Genomic DNA, 16,680 nt, shown 5'->3' on the forward strand with positions numbered 1-16,680 from the left:
TTTCCCCACCCCCAGGTTACAACTTTAACTCATAATTCCCCCCCCCACCCCCGCCAAGGAAATAAGTAGATGACATGATGTTATGTATGCGAACTGATTTGGGAGACTTTCAGTTTAGTCTCTACAGTCGGGAGAAGTGGATGCAGCTCGATTCTTTCAATAACTGCACATGCATTTTTATTCTGGGCTCCATGCTATGTGTGCCTAGAGAAAGACAAATATACCACGCAACCTTGCATGTGCACCTCTGGATAGATTGGAAACTATATTACTGCATTAATTGCATCTCGTGAAGGCAACATTATCTAGAAATAAAAAAGAACAAAACAAAACCAGCTTAGAAACCGATAGCTTAGCTGATGGTGTTTATCTGGAGTGTCTGACTTGTAATAATACCACACTGGAAATGCTGGTGTGCTATAGCATTATCCTTCTCTTTCTTCAGGGCAGATTGGTTTAGCCAGCACTTTATTCCTGAAACATTCATACAAAATGGATTGCTAGATTTAAAAGTACTACCCAGTGCTGCTGACTAATATAATGTTATTCTGTCCCTCCCTCACCCCTCTGTAATCAACAAAGCATGCATAACAGTGGAGTGTTTCACAGTAATTTTGGAGATGTTTTGCCTTGCTTGATTGGAAAGCATTTCTGAGGAGGATAAATAAGCTCACCCCCAAACTCTCCCCTCTATTTCCCTTGCTGATGTTGCAGGGAGTAGTTCCCTGCAAGATGCGAAACAAGAAATACAGTAGATTGGGATGCTTCGCAGGGAGCAAAATCTGCGTCTCACTGGCTTCTTCTCCCATCTGTATTATTAGCACCGTATAGATTTAATAATTATGTGATTGAAGACATTTTGATGATGGAGCGGTTTCTATGATCTGCAAAAGAAAGCATCTGTTTTCCTCATGTACCAATTAATTATTTATGCAGCAGAAAATACAGTAGACTACCTTGAGGATGAGCAGGTTGGGTGTTTGTGTAACAACAGCAAGGCCTGGCCTAGAAATTATGTCATTCTGACCTTCAAAGTCCAAACCCAATTATTTTTCAGCCAAGCAGTAAACAAACAGTACTCTCTTCTGTCTTCACTTCCACCTCACTTTTTGCCCTCCTGTCCTCACAGAGGGCCTGTCAGCTTAAACATCACCTTTCCTTTTATTTTCCATTTCCTGTCTAGGTACTTTATTAGCACCTTTTTCTATTTTACAGTCCCACGCACTGATTCGACATCAGCTTCGTCCCTCGCAAGTTCTACTGTTCAGACTAGGAACTGTTCTGCATTGTGAGAAATATGCAAAAGCACCCAAACCTTTTTTTTTTTTTTTTTTTAAATGATTGTCAGGCATGGATTCATTTTGGGAAATGTATATTTCTAGAAGCTAGGACTTACCGAAGTTTGCAAACGAAAGAAAAGCAGATCCTTGGATCTCACAAAATGTGTTACTTTGTATTATGACAATGGTGTTCAGATGCCTGACATCCTCATAATAATATTAAGCTCTTTTTTTCTAACATTATGTACTTTATACATTTGTATAAATGTCACAGCTTGTAATCACTTCCTTTGTCATCGACGATTAATCTAAAAAAATCGAATAATTCACTGCCCCTTGCCATTTACATATCGTCTGCTACCATCTGTTCTTCTCAGCAGCAGTAAATGATGGGTAATTAACTCAGTGCCTTTGTCTTTCCCTTGCTGAATGTCTGACACATATAGATTTTCCTCTGTGTGTGTGTGTGCGCGCGTGCGTGTGTGTCTGCGTGTGTGCGCGCGCATGCATGTGTGTAGGGAAAGGAGAGGGGGATAGGAACAACAGATAGGGGAAAAGAAAAAAAAAAAGAAAGATGCTGAAAGCCCGACCTGAGAAAAAAACCCAAAAAGTCAGTACAAAAATATTTGCAAAGGAGAAAGCAGGACAGAAATGTTGGGGCTGAGAAGAGACTATATCATGTGGCCTTTTACTCCCTTAATGTCAAAAGAAAGGGGGACTTGCCTGTGGACAATAGCCGCCCTGCGCATGCAAGTAGCCTTTTCTAAAGCTGTAAGGTCAAGGTCAAGATGCAGCAGTGAGAAAAAGCTTCATATGCTCCTCTTGTCAGCCCGAGTGCAAAGGGGGAACATGAAAATGAGGCCAAATGGAAGGAATACACAATGCCATTTGGCTCCTGGACTAGAAGCCAGAAGGTTCGCAACGTGTCATATTGAAACTATGATATAGTGGCTCTGCATATTGCATCCTTAGACAAGTGAGCATGAAGCAATATGCAGTGTAAAATTAAAAAAAAAAAAAAAAAAAAAAGAAAATAATATCCAAAGAGCTTTTTGCCCTTTCTGCTAAGCACTACAAGCCACCCCACCACAGGCTGCGGAATGGCAGGAAAAAAAGGCATTTCCTTGCCATCGTAGGAAATATGACATGAGAACCTAAGCAGCATTTCCCGGCATGACCCTTTCATACTGTTTATGAGGAAAGGAAGAAATAAAAACCTGAAAATGGTTCAAAATACTTTTTAGTAAAGGTTTTTAAGATGGAGAAAGCATAACAATGTGTCTCGACTACCGTTAAATGACTGTTTAGTCACATGTATTTATTATAATTTATTTGTCCTTAGGTAGTAGGTAGGAGCCTCCTTCAGGCTGAGGGCCACATTGTGCTAGGCACTGTAAAAGCATGTAATACGACGTAGTATTGTCACTCACAACATCCTCAGGGGTTGGCCAATGCTGCGTGTGATGTGCACTGTGTCTTTCATTAAAAGAAAAAAAAAATAAAAGAAGAAGTTAGTTCTTTTTTAATGTGATCCTATTAATCTCAGGGAGGTTACATTGCCCAGATATAGCTTGATGCCAACTTAGTTATTCTACTTACGTTATCTCTATGCCACATGGTACCGTGTATGAAGCTTTGGATTTTTCAACATGGGAGAAATAACAATTGGAGACAATTTCCCTACGATTCCAGACTTTCTCTTCCCAGCCCTCTCTGGGCTTTTTTCAAGCCTTCCCGATTAAGGCCATGCTACGTGTAACATCCCTTGCTGATTTTATGCAAAATTTCTTAACGATTGTACCTCTCTCCAGCTTTCCTCCTATTTCACATACCCTTCTAACCTTCCTCAAATCTGACTGTCATGTTACTCCGTATGAATGCAACTCCCTGCATGAGTAATGAGCTTGCTCTGGTTCAGATATCTTAGTTCATGGAATAAGTTTAGTTATATTTAACTTGAATGAAAGATGGTTATTTGATCCATCAGCTTCAAAGCTGAATGGTGTAAACTGATGTGATGGGACTTAGATTGTAGCATTTGCGGGAAGTCCAAGCAGCACCTCCACTGCTAATCCAGTTCGAGTTTCTATCATGAAATTTTCCCTGCCCTAATAAAAAATGTCCTCTTACATCTATCACCACACTGGTCACTTCCAGCTTCTCCGAGGGAAGCAGTGGTGCTGCTATTAATGCCTCTCATTAGATTTCCTTTCAGGCTGGGTGGAGACAAGGTTTCCTGTTGCAACAAACTGCTGATAATTTCTTTTATCTCCTAGGTTTTCTCTAGCTAAGCAAAGAGATGCTCAGGTTAGAAGGCTGGCTGTATGTTAATACAGAACGACAAGTGGTTGGCAAATTGCCTCAAAGTGTCTAAAGGAATGGATAGAAGGGCAACAAAAGCTAACTAACAAGATTTTACCTCATCAGAATAGGTATGGAAGCTATAATCTAGGATGATTAAAATTACCCCACTGATATCAATAGGATGAGTCATTTTGTCTTGTATATAATGCATGGTAAGCATGACTTGAACTCATGAATAAATGTCCAAATATGGGATGGCAATGAATATCAATAATTCGTATTTCTATTTTGTATTGTCATGGTGCCTGGGAGTCTTGGTTGCAGACCAGGAAACCAACGAGGGGGACAACAAAAAGTTTAACCTTGCTCCAAAATGCTTAATGGCTAACAGATAACAGAGGCCATAGGTTGCCAAAAAGGGGTGGGAGGGAGAGAGACACAGGGACAGAGGATAATAAAGACAGTAATGGTACGTTAGTCACCCACAGCCCATCTCCCGGCTACTGTTTTTTCAGTGTAGTCGTAAAAGAGTGGTTAAAGGAGGGAAATTATGAGGATTTTCTGGTAGTTGTGGGAAGCACTTTCCAAATGAGTTAAAAAAAGGGAGAACCAGGGAAGAGAGAAAGCACAAAAACCTTTGGAAAATTTACTAATTTGGTGGTGAAGACCACGTGTTGATTGGAAGAAGCAGAGTATCCATTTTTGTTGAATGAGCAATGACAGGGTGGTCAGGGCACAGGCTGTGAAAGAACCGAAAGTGAATCCAAGAAAGTCATGAATCATGAGATTCACAGAGAAAGGGGAGCTGGTGCAGGGATGGGGGTGGGGGAAAAAGGACACAGCCTCTCTGTCAGTAAAGACAGGAGGAGACTGAGTGGCACAATGGAATAAAGTGGGAGATGAGGATTACTTAAAGAAAGGGAAACTTCTGGCTGTAAAGGAAAAACTTGAGTGATGCACATTAGGGAGTGTAATAACCTGTAGTATGTGGTGGAAGGATATTTAGGTAGACTTAGAGACAGGCAATAATCTTGTATCATCTGGCAGATGGACTGGATGGCTGAGATTTTTTCCACCTCTTAATATCTCTGATAGGTGTACAATCTCTTTATGGCAGTGCATTTGTACTGTGAAAATATGGAAGTGCACACTGGCTTGTCAAAAGACAGTGTATCAGACAGAAACACTTTAAAAACCTTTGTATATGAGGGCAATTTCCAAAAATGTTTGTGTGTGTGAATACACATATATGCATAATATTTCTCTCTCTATACACACACATATGCATCATTGAATCCCTCTGTTCTGTTAGAAGTAAATGTTTCCAGTGTATTCAAACCAGCCTTTATTTGCAATATTGACGTGAAACTTGAGATAAATCTAAAATCCAGTATTTCTTTTATGTCGTATGCCATTAAAAGGCAATGATGGTAAAAACCTTACCTGAAAACCATATTTACTAGTACGCATCTTTACAGCTGTGTACTCATCAGACTGAAATCTCAGTTACAAAGCCTTGATCAGGTGAAAGTATATAGAGTTTATGTTTTTAAATAAATGCTTTATAGAACTAATGAGGACAGCATTTCTTCTTCCATCTATACTGCAGATCCTTTATCTGCAGTGCAGATTTCTAATGCATAGCCTGTCCTTGTTCCACGAGCAAAGGAGATCTGCTTTTTAGCTCATAGACAGGAATTTTGACTGAAGTCTTGCGATTTGTTCGAACTTTAGGAGGATTTATTTCCTGAGGGTGTAGAACCACCATTGATGTACATTCACTGTGGGCGTACAGAAAAGTGAATGGACAGTTGAGCACAGGGACTTGGGCAATGCACATCCTTGGTATTGCCTGAGTTAGGCAGAATGTGACTTCGTTGAACCGATGTTTGATTTTTGTTAAGCACTAAAATAGAAACTTTTTTACTTTTATCACTCACTCACACTGTGCTGTATCACCACATTGGGAACTCACTCTATAATGACTGTCTAAAGCTGATATATTCATAGTGACGTAACATTCAGTGAATTGCTATTCAAGTATATGTGCGAACACCATATTTTTGATGGAAGATGGGGAAAATATATTGCATGAAAGCAGATAACTATTGAAGCTTCCCAAGATGGGAAATGAACTGCAAAAAGAGAGCAATAATTCCGTCAGAGGGAACAATGCACTATGCAGGACGTCACTAAGGAGGATTTTTGATGACTTGGAGCTTTTCATGAAAGAAAGAATTGATGACCAAGACCAGTGGACTTCAGCAAGACTGACTAGTCCAGGTGTCCCTTAGTTTCTCTGTTCGTCAGTAGATAACATAGTCTTAGTGTGCCCAGGGTGGCTGTTTATATGAAAGGTTGGGGTAGTTTTACTCAGGCATTTTATTCCCCCCAGCCAAAAATTTTTCTAGGTTAACAGACTTGTGAGGGGGCCTTCATCATGTACTGAGCCTGCATTCTCTGGGGTACGGAGAGATGTTTTCACGCTACTTGATTTTCAGGAGTGGTTCTTAAGATCTCTCATTAAAAAAACAAATGCAAGGTACACCCAGTAAAAAAGATAACATAAATCAAGCATGCATAATGGAAAAATGAAAATAGTACTGATGTCTTGCCACCACTTGATAAAGCCAAAGCATTTTAATTGATACGTTCACTGTATCATTCACTTTTGTGGTGCTCTTTGATATTTCAAGCATATATATTTGAACCTCAAGTATTTAATGGACCTGGCCTACTCTTTTGTATTGATCCACCTCACTCCATATCAGTGGTGATGTTCCTTACTCCCTCCCTGTAAAAGGAAAAGAAATCAAATCACAGTATCCTAAACTTGTTGATTCAAAGCTGTTTCACCAGTACAGAAAAATAGATTAGAGAATCTTTTTCACAGTCTTTCTCCTGCAAACTAAATTGAAGTGACCCGGCTTAAAGTGACCTGGATCTTGCAATATGCCACCACAGTGGCAAATCCAAAATTTATGACTCATGTTTATCTCATCTGCACTTGGCTTTACTATTCTTCACTGCTTAGGTATAAGAACCCATGACACTGCTAGGGCCTCTGAGAACTGCTTGGCCAGTAAATTCGTGACAAGGCAAATTTAGGACCTAGGAGTCTAATTTCCAACACCCTCTAATGTTCAAAAATGTGACTTCTGAAGGAAAGGAATGTTAAACTTTTTGTGTCCTGTATTTTCTTTTGCTGCTTAGTTTTGAGCTTTATCTTTACTCCTTACCCTTTGATTACTGATGAAAATGGATAAAAGGTGGTTTTTAAGTCTGAGGAGAATCTTTAGAAACTCTGAAGTCCTTTAGGTCTTCCACATCGATGGGGAGATATTGAGATATCGTGGTGAAGCCTGTAGAGGTTCGGAACCCCCATGAGAGGTTGTTTTCTGATCTTTTCTGCTTGCTTAGGACAGTGAGTTAATAAATGGTGTCAATCCCTATCTAATTCAGGATTTTCACCTCTATTCTCATTTAACTTTATAATCCTACTATTCTGTTTGAGATATCGCTTAAACTTTAATTTCAATAGGAAAAAAATAGTAACATCCCACTATCGGTTATTTTTGAAAGACCTGTAGATTGCCACAAAATCAAGGTGAAACATCTTGAAATATTTGAGGAGAAACATTACCCACAAATAATTCAAGTGCAAGTACCAAACTGAATCTAGCTGGACGCAATGGGAAGTCTGACAAACACATTTATCCTTGTAAGAGAAAGGAAGCTAAGGCACAAGAGTTAAGCTTTACCTATGATTACTTATTTCTACCTATTGTTTTCTTGTCACAGTAACATTTTTTAAATATTTTTGAATTGTGTATATGTAGTTTATTTAATATGCAATCAGCAGTAAGTCCGGAATTGGAGTAGTGTACTAGGAAATGACAAAGCTCTTCCAAGAAGTCAAAATAAGCTGAAAGGATAAAGAAAAAAAATCAGAGCACACTGAAGTAAAAGTTGGACCCCAGTCAGTGCCAGACTGCCAACTGTTAATAAATTATGTCTTTGGTCTGTCGTATTTGAGATGTTGAACTAAAATGTCAGTAAGAGTGTTCGTATGCTGCTATTTGATGCTGAAAACTCATTATTAAAGACAGGTTGTCTATTCAAAAATTTCTTCCTTTCTTGTTTTATTTCATGCTTACCCAAATGGACGTATGTCTCTATCACAATTGTCCTGGACCATTAGCATGAATAAGCGAGGGTCTCTCTAAACTTGTAGTGTGTCTGTGGATACTTGCTGAATGTTATTTGTGGGGAACATGGCTAAGAAGTTTGGAAATTAACTGGAATAACTTATGAAACTTATTTCAACACCTATTGAAAGAATATTTTGGCTTTTATAACCCACATGTAGCTGCATTATCAAATTCTATAGGAATAGAAAAATAACAAAAGGAAAATAGTCAAGAATGAAATCAGTGCCTTAACAGATCTCAGGTAGTCTTTCCATACAGTTGGCAGAGAAGACCACAAGAAATCATTAGTCAGAAAAGACAGCCACAAAGTCAACCTGAAAGTTGAATAGAAATTGAACTAGAAGAAGTACCTCTAGAAGTTTCCAGATGTTGTCATGGTTAGGGTCACTGCACATGGTGGTATTCCTAATGTTGCTTCTGTTTCCAGTAACAAATTGCAAGCTCTCAATTTTCTGGTCCTCCATATAAGACTATGTTTACACTATGCCTTGGGGAACGTAAGGAAATTAATGTGTGTATGCTTTAGGTTGTTCCCTGACTACAGTCTGGTACTAAGTCTCCTGGAGGCTTGACCTGGCATCTGTTGTGTACTGATGACTTTTCCTACACGGCAGAGTTTTCCTCTTTTCCTCTGTGCCTTTCAGCAGCAGTTTCGTGCACCAACACGCAGTTTTAGGCATCAGCCTCTTCCCGGTAAGTGTTGTGGGCTGCATAACATAACCCACTAATGGTTATTCATCACCTCTAGCAGGTGGAACTTCTACATGTCATGTCATGTGCTGCTAGATGAGAAAATAAACATCAGACTATCTAAAGTGAGCAGTCTATCTCCAAGGGCCAAGACTAGATTCTGAAGAAAAAAGGGAGCATTTTACTAGCAAAAAATATTTTAAGCTAGTTTTATAAAGCAATAAGACAAGAATCACAAAAATCACTACTGTATGCCTGCAATAATAACTGGCCTAAGAAGAAAATGCATTGGGCTTAAAGGCATGGTCTGAAAATTGTAGCAGGCGTGCCTCATGATTCAGAAAAACTTTCTACAAGGAAAAGAAATTTAGTAAATATTCTCATAGTATCAGTGTAAGAGACTGCCTTATGTCTAACACAAAGGGGGGAAAAGTGCTATATCCACTGACTTACGGGACATCATTTGTCTCTGATTTGATAAAATTACTTTTAAGACTATGAGGAGGGGTTGTTACTCATGGAACCTAGGCCACTCCTGTGGATCCCAAGCAAGGACAGGGTGCCTGGGCCTTGCTTTGATGTTTGGAACCAACATGCTTTTAAACAAATATTTACTTTCAAGTGAGTCTTTATCCTTTGTGGAGGTTTCAGCATTTTTCTTTGTGAATAAGTTAGCATGTGTTAGACTTATGCCTGAAATACCGGTTAAACTATACACACATGTTAAGCCATAGCTTTTTTGCTTGTCCTGGAAGACTTTTAGCTGCAGATGATGAATTTTTAAAACCTTCCTGAAATACAATTAAAGGAAATCCAGGTTTTTAGGGCAAGTACACTCAAATAAATAAACTCTATCAATATTGAGGATACCTTTAGACTTGCTTTAATGAAATTAGGTTATCTATATCCCATTGTCCATAAACCTGCAGAGTTACATTGCAAGGTACACCTTGAATCTCCTGTCATTCTGACATAGTGTCCACTTTTTAGTCTTCCAACGACACTTTCATCTTAAAAGTGATGAAAAAGAAACACATCCGTGTGTGACAATGCCTGATGTAAAATACAGCACGTTTTAAGCTGTAGCCGTGTCCTTAAAAATGTATCATATACTGTCCCACCAGGAGATGCTTGCTTACTGGGACAATAGCTTCATTTGTAAGCATCTCCTTTGGCAGCCCAGGGAAGGATAGCCAACTAACTGACAGCAGCACAGCATTTAAGACATGGTTCTGGTGCAGAATTGAATATAGAAGGGAAGGAATGACTAGCTATTGAACTGCAGTGAAGAAATTATTTGTGCTGCCTGCTGGTATATAAAGTATATTATGCACAATAATAGCTGTTTAGTTCCCCTGGCTTTTAGGTTTACAACTCTCCACAATGTTCGTGGAACATAACGCACGGGACAAGTTTATTCTTTCTTAGGCTTGAGCAATTATTTGGCATTGATTTTCTTGAAGTTTTGTCTTGCATGTCAGCTTTTTGCTGGCAAACTTTGCAGAAGAGTTTGATCAAGTCGGTAAAGATGTGAGAATACAGATTAGATCAGTATTTGGCTCATGCTTTCCTTTTATGAGACAGAAATATCAAAAATAAAGTTTTCAACCCTCCTCTCCAGACACACATCCACAGATGGAGGGTTGGACCTGTATTTTATTTGTTTGATTTTATTTTGTTCCCTGATAAATCTCACACTCCTTAACATTTCTATCTACTCTGATTATAATAATCAAAATACTCTGAATTGACTCCACATTTTAGGCAGTGACTCTACGTTGATTCAAAACCAGTCGACCAGTTATGCTGAAGTGATATAACAGCACTGGCTATGCTGAATTAAAACAACGGAGACTAATTTTCCACTCTTTAACTGAATATTTATGAGGCATTTTCAGCAATACAAAATCAAAAGTACCACTGTTCTGATTTGGTAGCGGTTCCCATCCTCTTTGTACAGGTGAGAGTGAACACATAACATGCAAAGCTGTGATGAATCTTAAACTGTTGCCTGCACACTGTTTTATTTTGTGATGACTGTAATCGCAGCCATTTGCTGATTATCCTGTTCTGTAACGTGAACAGCCCAGGAAGTGCTATTTGTGATATTATGTAAATCAAGAAGTTACTTTAGCTAAATTGGCCTAAGAAAAATATAAAAATCACCCCCTTCAGTTCTGATTATTCTATTCTTACCATATTCTTATTCATATGCAGGTCAGAAGAATACTTCCATGGCCTTTCATAATGCTTTAAAAAGTATTTTTAAGAAGTCAAAAGTACTCTAAGTGGGCATTTTTGTCTTCTCTTAGATATGTATTGTCCTCTTTATAAGTTCATCTTTAAAACTAGGGTGTCTAAATTTAGACACATGACACATAAAGCTATGTTTAATGTAGTATTTAAAGTTGGCAGAGATACAGACACCTGAATTTTAGGCACTACATTTGAAAATTCTTCCTTCTATCTATAGATACAATAGCTCCTGAGGACATTAACGGAGCTGTACCTGGGCCTATCGAGAGAACTGCTCTGCCCTTCTTTATTATGCTCCGATCTTAGCTTCTCAGGTGAATTCAGAAAGCCGTAGGTTTCAACTTTCTTTTTGTAATGAGCCTAGTGGGCAAAGTAATATGAATTGAACTCACAGGGGGCATTCCTGACAGAGTTCAAACCTCTTACAGTGTCTTTAATAAGACCTTTCTCTTAAGTCAATTGGAAAACTGAATAGACCACATGAAAGGTGGACTTTAGAGTTCAGTATATATGTGTGTTACACCAAACAGAAGCCCTGGGAGAAGAAGAGAGAAGCTGAAGTGATGCACCTACTCTCCTGGGGAGAGAGTTTCAAACACTTACTCATGAATATAGTCCATTCCTGTAACGACACTACCTCAGTGCATAACAATTGCTCACATGAATATGACTGCAGGAATGACCCAGTTTCTTATTTTAAGACTATTGTCATAGGACATTTGGGGTTGTGTCATAGTAAAGGTCCTTTCAGCTGGGTCAGCCTCTGAGCTGACGTGTGGTGTAGGTGAATGCCCTGAAGAAAGACCCATTTTGCAAATCAGCTCCTGGGAAACTCCCAGCAGGACAACCAGGTGAGACCGCACCAATAGCTCACATACCAGATTGCAGTAAAAGATCATCTAAGTGGCTACTGCTTTCTAACTGCTCCAGTTTAGTCATGACCTCTATGTGAATCACCTTGTTCAGATATTCCTGTCTCCTTTGGGGCTCCTGTCATGTCCTTAGAAGCTTTGTTAGTGTGTGGTCTTGTGGTCGGTGATATAAGATTAATCTAGTGAGAAACCGGAGGCAACCAGAATCATCAGGATGAGACACCTTGGTCCATTAGGAATTGGACTCCAGACCACTTTTAAGCACAGAGGCAGCCCAACCGACACCCAGATAACCTTCTTCAAGTTAATGAGTCAGGGCCAAATCTCAAAGCTCAGACTACTTGACCTCCCTCTGCAGTTTATGCCAAAGTCAGGCACAAGAGGCTCGTGACCTATTTATATGACATAGAAAGAGTAAAGAGTATAGCAAGTTCTTTCAGAATTCAAAACCAGGACCAGAAGACAGTGACAGGTAATTGCACCTCTTTCCCAAAGCATTTCCCCTTGTGGAAACTTCTGTGGATTTTTCCTTACCTCTCCCCTTCTCTATGTATATGAGATTCCTCAGAGAGGTGGTGAAGACAAGGTACATCCTTCGAGGGATGTAGAAAATTTTCAGAGTTTTCAGAGCATAAAAAAAGTACTGAAATCCCACGGCTTTTTGGTAGAAAACAGTTGTGTAATTCTCTTGGTAGACTTGGAAAACCTGTCTGTCTGCTTTTAACAATAGACTCATAGCTTTCCAGCACAGACTTTCTCTTTAACAAGCTTAATTTATAGTCTTATCTCAGTGTTTCCAAAAAGACCAATTTCTGGTTGAAGAGCGTGATTCAAAGATCTGACTGAACACTCATTTATCATTTATAATAAATTTAGATTAGGAGGGAAAAAAAGATTATAGTGGTCTTCCAAATAGCATACCCCAGGCAAGAAATGTAAATTGTTTTAAGATATATTTTTGAAATTTTATGCAAGAAATTATATAGCCAGGCAGGCGAATTTTTGACAACAGGAAATAAGGTTTGTGGTATGAATCATTGGCTTTCCAATATTTTGGACTATCAAAGGTGAAAGGTGACTGGCTTGCTTTCACAGTACTTGGGTTGTAGTAATCCCGAGCTTCAGAACTTCTGCTGAACATGTGTGGGACCCAGGAAAGGACGTTCTATGCAAACGCATAACTAAGCTTCTTTGGTTCTCCATCTTTTTCTGATGTGTTAGATGTTGGCCAGAGTTGGATGCAGGATATAGCAGGTTGCAGTGGTGCTCTTAGTGATGCTAAATTCTGTTAGGAGGCTTACTGGTACATCTTGATTATTGTTGAGCCGAATCTGGCGATAGATTTAAGAGGGATTATTTTCTCTTTATTTATATTTATAAAGACCACTCCAGTGTGTTCTATTCACACTATAAAATGAGTGAGGATTCAGCCCCTACAATGTCCAAGAACTTTATCCAACAACATCCTTTATTATTGCAGGGATTTGGGACACTGGCAAAATTCTCAGTGTCTTTTGCCATCTTCCTGTAGCATATTATAGTTGTCATCTTGTCTAATTATACAAATCAGAAGTAAATGGCTTGGAGCTGTTCTGTCATGAGAACACCAGCCACTCCATGACCCCTTCGAAATCTCTTGCATGATAGTTGATGTGATAACAAGGTAAATTGGACTTACGACCCATGAGGACATTTCCAGTTCATTGTTCCTACAGGATCTCCTTCCACAGACATTACCATTCCTTTACTTGTAATAATAGAAAGCCAAATGCAAAACAGGAAAACCTATCAATAAAAACCCAAGGGCATGACTTAACTCTTCACTGACATTGGTGAATGACTAGAAAAATATCAAGAGCAAGAAGCACCTGCATTCATTTTCATATTATTCAGATATTTTGTATATTGCTTTGTGTTGAAGATTTGTACTATGTAGAGCCACATCAGTTCTTATTTCCCTTTGTCTACTGAAAAGATACGGCTAAAAGTCAATCCACATGCAAGTATGAGACCAAGAGATCCTATTTCTAATGCCAGTCAAATTGCAATAGCTTCTTTGCTCACCTCTCTGTATATAATCCCATTGAACTAAGCCGCATTTGTCATTTATTATCTTGGCTTCTCCCAGGTCATTATAGGGTAAATCCAAGTTCATGAGGAAACCACTGTTTTCTTCACATTGACAAGACATGTTCTTGCTGTTTATGGCTGATCCAGTTTTGGTGCAGACACTTCATATCAAAATTAAGGCAGCTGTAGGCAACTTCTGAAATCTAGGAAGTGATTTAATAAATGCAGATTATTGATTTGCTGGATTACACTGTTAATACAGAAACAGGATCATTTTCAAACTTTTGTTTTTGAATTATTAAATGACAGAAAAAAACAACGATGATCGTCTCATCTTATGCCTCAACACCAGTCCTTTATCCAACATGAAGTGTCTGCAGCTATTAGTTGGGCCAGTGATGGCAGCTCACGTGCTCTGGAGATGTTTCAGGAGCACTCCTGTTTCACTGCAACATGACTGTCATAAGACAGTATAAAGTTCAGCTGCACAGTTTAAAGGACACGTCTATCCTTGGCTCCCTTTTGAGACATTAAAAACAAACAAGCTATGAATAAAATTTTTAGCGACCTATCTACTGTTTAATTAACAACACCACTCTTCTATGCAAGACATAAATAAATGTACATTCGTGTACACTGCGCCCGAATAAATCTATGTGTCAATTCCTGAACGCTTTGGCCTTTTCTGACCAGTGTGTAACATGTAATGTCTCGTGTTTCTGTTAAACTCTTTAGTCCTGAGCTTTTGGAGAAAATCATAAGAGAAAGCACTAGAGAAAGGGACTGAGGTTGTATTTCATCCAGCTCATGGGCTTCTACAAGGTGGTAAATTCTTGTCTCTGACAACCACATTTTTCTTGTATAAATACATTTCATAGTATGAGCACGGTGTCTCAATTAAATAGAGACAAAAAGCTAACAGTCAGCATTGGGATTTTGCTATGCTGTCTTGCTGCAGGTGTTCTTCCGATGCATGATTGCACAAGCACAACATATCCATTGGGATTTATGCTCGTCTGCTGACTAAACCACGTATCAACAAGTCCAGAGGAGGGCCACAAAAATGATCAGAGGGCTGGAGCACCTCTCCGATGAGGACAGGCTGAGAGAGTTGGGGCTGTTCAGCCTGGAAAAGAGAAGGCTTCAGGGAGACCTTATTGCAGCCTTCCAGTACCTAAATGGGGCCTACAGGAAAGAGGACAACAGAGCTTTCATCAGGGCGTCTTATGATAGGACACGGAATAATGGTTTTAAACTGAAAAAGGATAGATTTAGACTAGGTATAAGGAAGAAATCTTTTACAATGGTGGTGGTGAAACACTGGCCCAGGTTGCCCAGAGAGGTGGTAGGTGCCTCATCCCTGGAAACATTCAAGGTCAGGTTGGATGGGGCTCTGAGCAACATGATCTAGTTGAAGATGTCCCTGCTCATTGCTGGGGGGTTGGACTAGATGACTTTAAAAGGTTCCTTCCAACCCAAACTATTCTATGATTCTGTGATTCTCACTGGTGAATGCTCAGTCCTGACTAGGTTGGCTCAGGTACTGCTGGGGAGAGAAAGGAGTTCGGCGACTGCCAGCTCTTGCTGCCTGGGTTCAGTGCCTGCTCTGCCTCTGCCATGCAGTGCAGCTGGGGGGCTCCGGCAGCAGCTATGTCCTGCTTCAGGAATCAACTGTGGCATTTGAAGCTCTCAGACCTGCCAGATATCCTCTGCCTTGTTACTGGGTGTGAAAGAAACGGTACTTGGAGAATTAAAATAAACCTACAGTAAATACTGCATCCTTTGGTATTCCCACCTGCTAGTACCTTAATTCCTGTATTTCTATTTAAACTGTTCTTGCAGATGAGGATAAATAGATAAAATAATTTCCTTTTGTTTGCAATGACATAATTGCAATGTATGTCATTGTAATGTAAGGAAGGACAGTGTAACAGCTGTAGTAATATCAGATAGAGTAATACAAGAGTAAACATACATCTTTTTAAGAAAAAAGGTCACTACAGATGTGTTTTTTCCAAAAAAGGTAATCAAGTTATTTCTCATTTCCTTCAAACCACTGTGACCCCTTCATTGCTCTCACATTGCCCATTATAGATTTACTCTGATTGTCCTTTGTGGCCATACTGCATTCATCCAAGCTATTAATTTTATTCTTTGTCAGGCAAGATAGAAACAGAGCTTTCATGTCCTTCTGGCATTCTTAAACTCAGTCATATTTAAAACGCATAATTATGTTGTTTTAGGAACTTGGTGTTCCACTGTTCTCCACATTCTGAGCTACCTCTGCCAAAGTCTCTGTATATGAAAATATAAGAAATCTTAAAACAGTTGCTAACGTTCTAGAACAAAAACAGAAGTGGCAAATGTGGAATTTCACAGCAAAGCAAAATATGTAAAAGTCCAAGAAGAACACGGGTACATTCATGTACATTTTCCCAAACATGAGTCCTTAGATGTAACACTTTAAGTGTCTTTGTAGCAATGAAATTGTGGCATTAACAGGAGGAAAATAAAAATGAATAATCTCATGGTAAGGCACAGCCTATAAGCCTTTCATTTTGTTAGGGTCAGAAAAGCTGTTTATATTTTGTCCTTATTTATGTGCTTTTTTCTTTAACACTTTTTTTGTTTTTCATGTTTTTCTTTTTTTTCTTTTTCTTTCTTGAAACAAACAATCTCTGCTCTCATCTAGGCTAATAATCTGAAATGAATAATTTATTCCAAGAATTAGATAGCAAAGTCTTTACAAGCAGACTGCTATTTCCTTAAACTGACCTTTTGCATAAATTTATTAGACTGAAGTAGTTCTAAACTTTTTGTTCTCTCATGTTATGGTGAACAGTTGATGTCCGCTGTGCATTGCTTAGCTGTTGGTGTTCATCTCTGTCTCAAAATACTTTTTCTTTGCCCTGGCTGAGCATAGGAAATCATTCCAACCCAAATACTTTCACGAGCAAATTTAAAATTTAAGAAAACAACATATACTTCCCCATGCAG

This window comes from Chroicocephalus ridibundus, chromosome 2 (genome assembly GCF_963924245.1).
Source record: "Chroicocephalus ridibundus chromosome 2, bChrRid1.1, whole genome shotgun sequence".
NCBI lineage: Eukaryota > Metazoa > Chordata > Aves > Charadriiformes > Laridae > Chroicocephalus > Chroicocephalus ridibundus.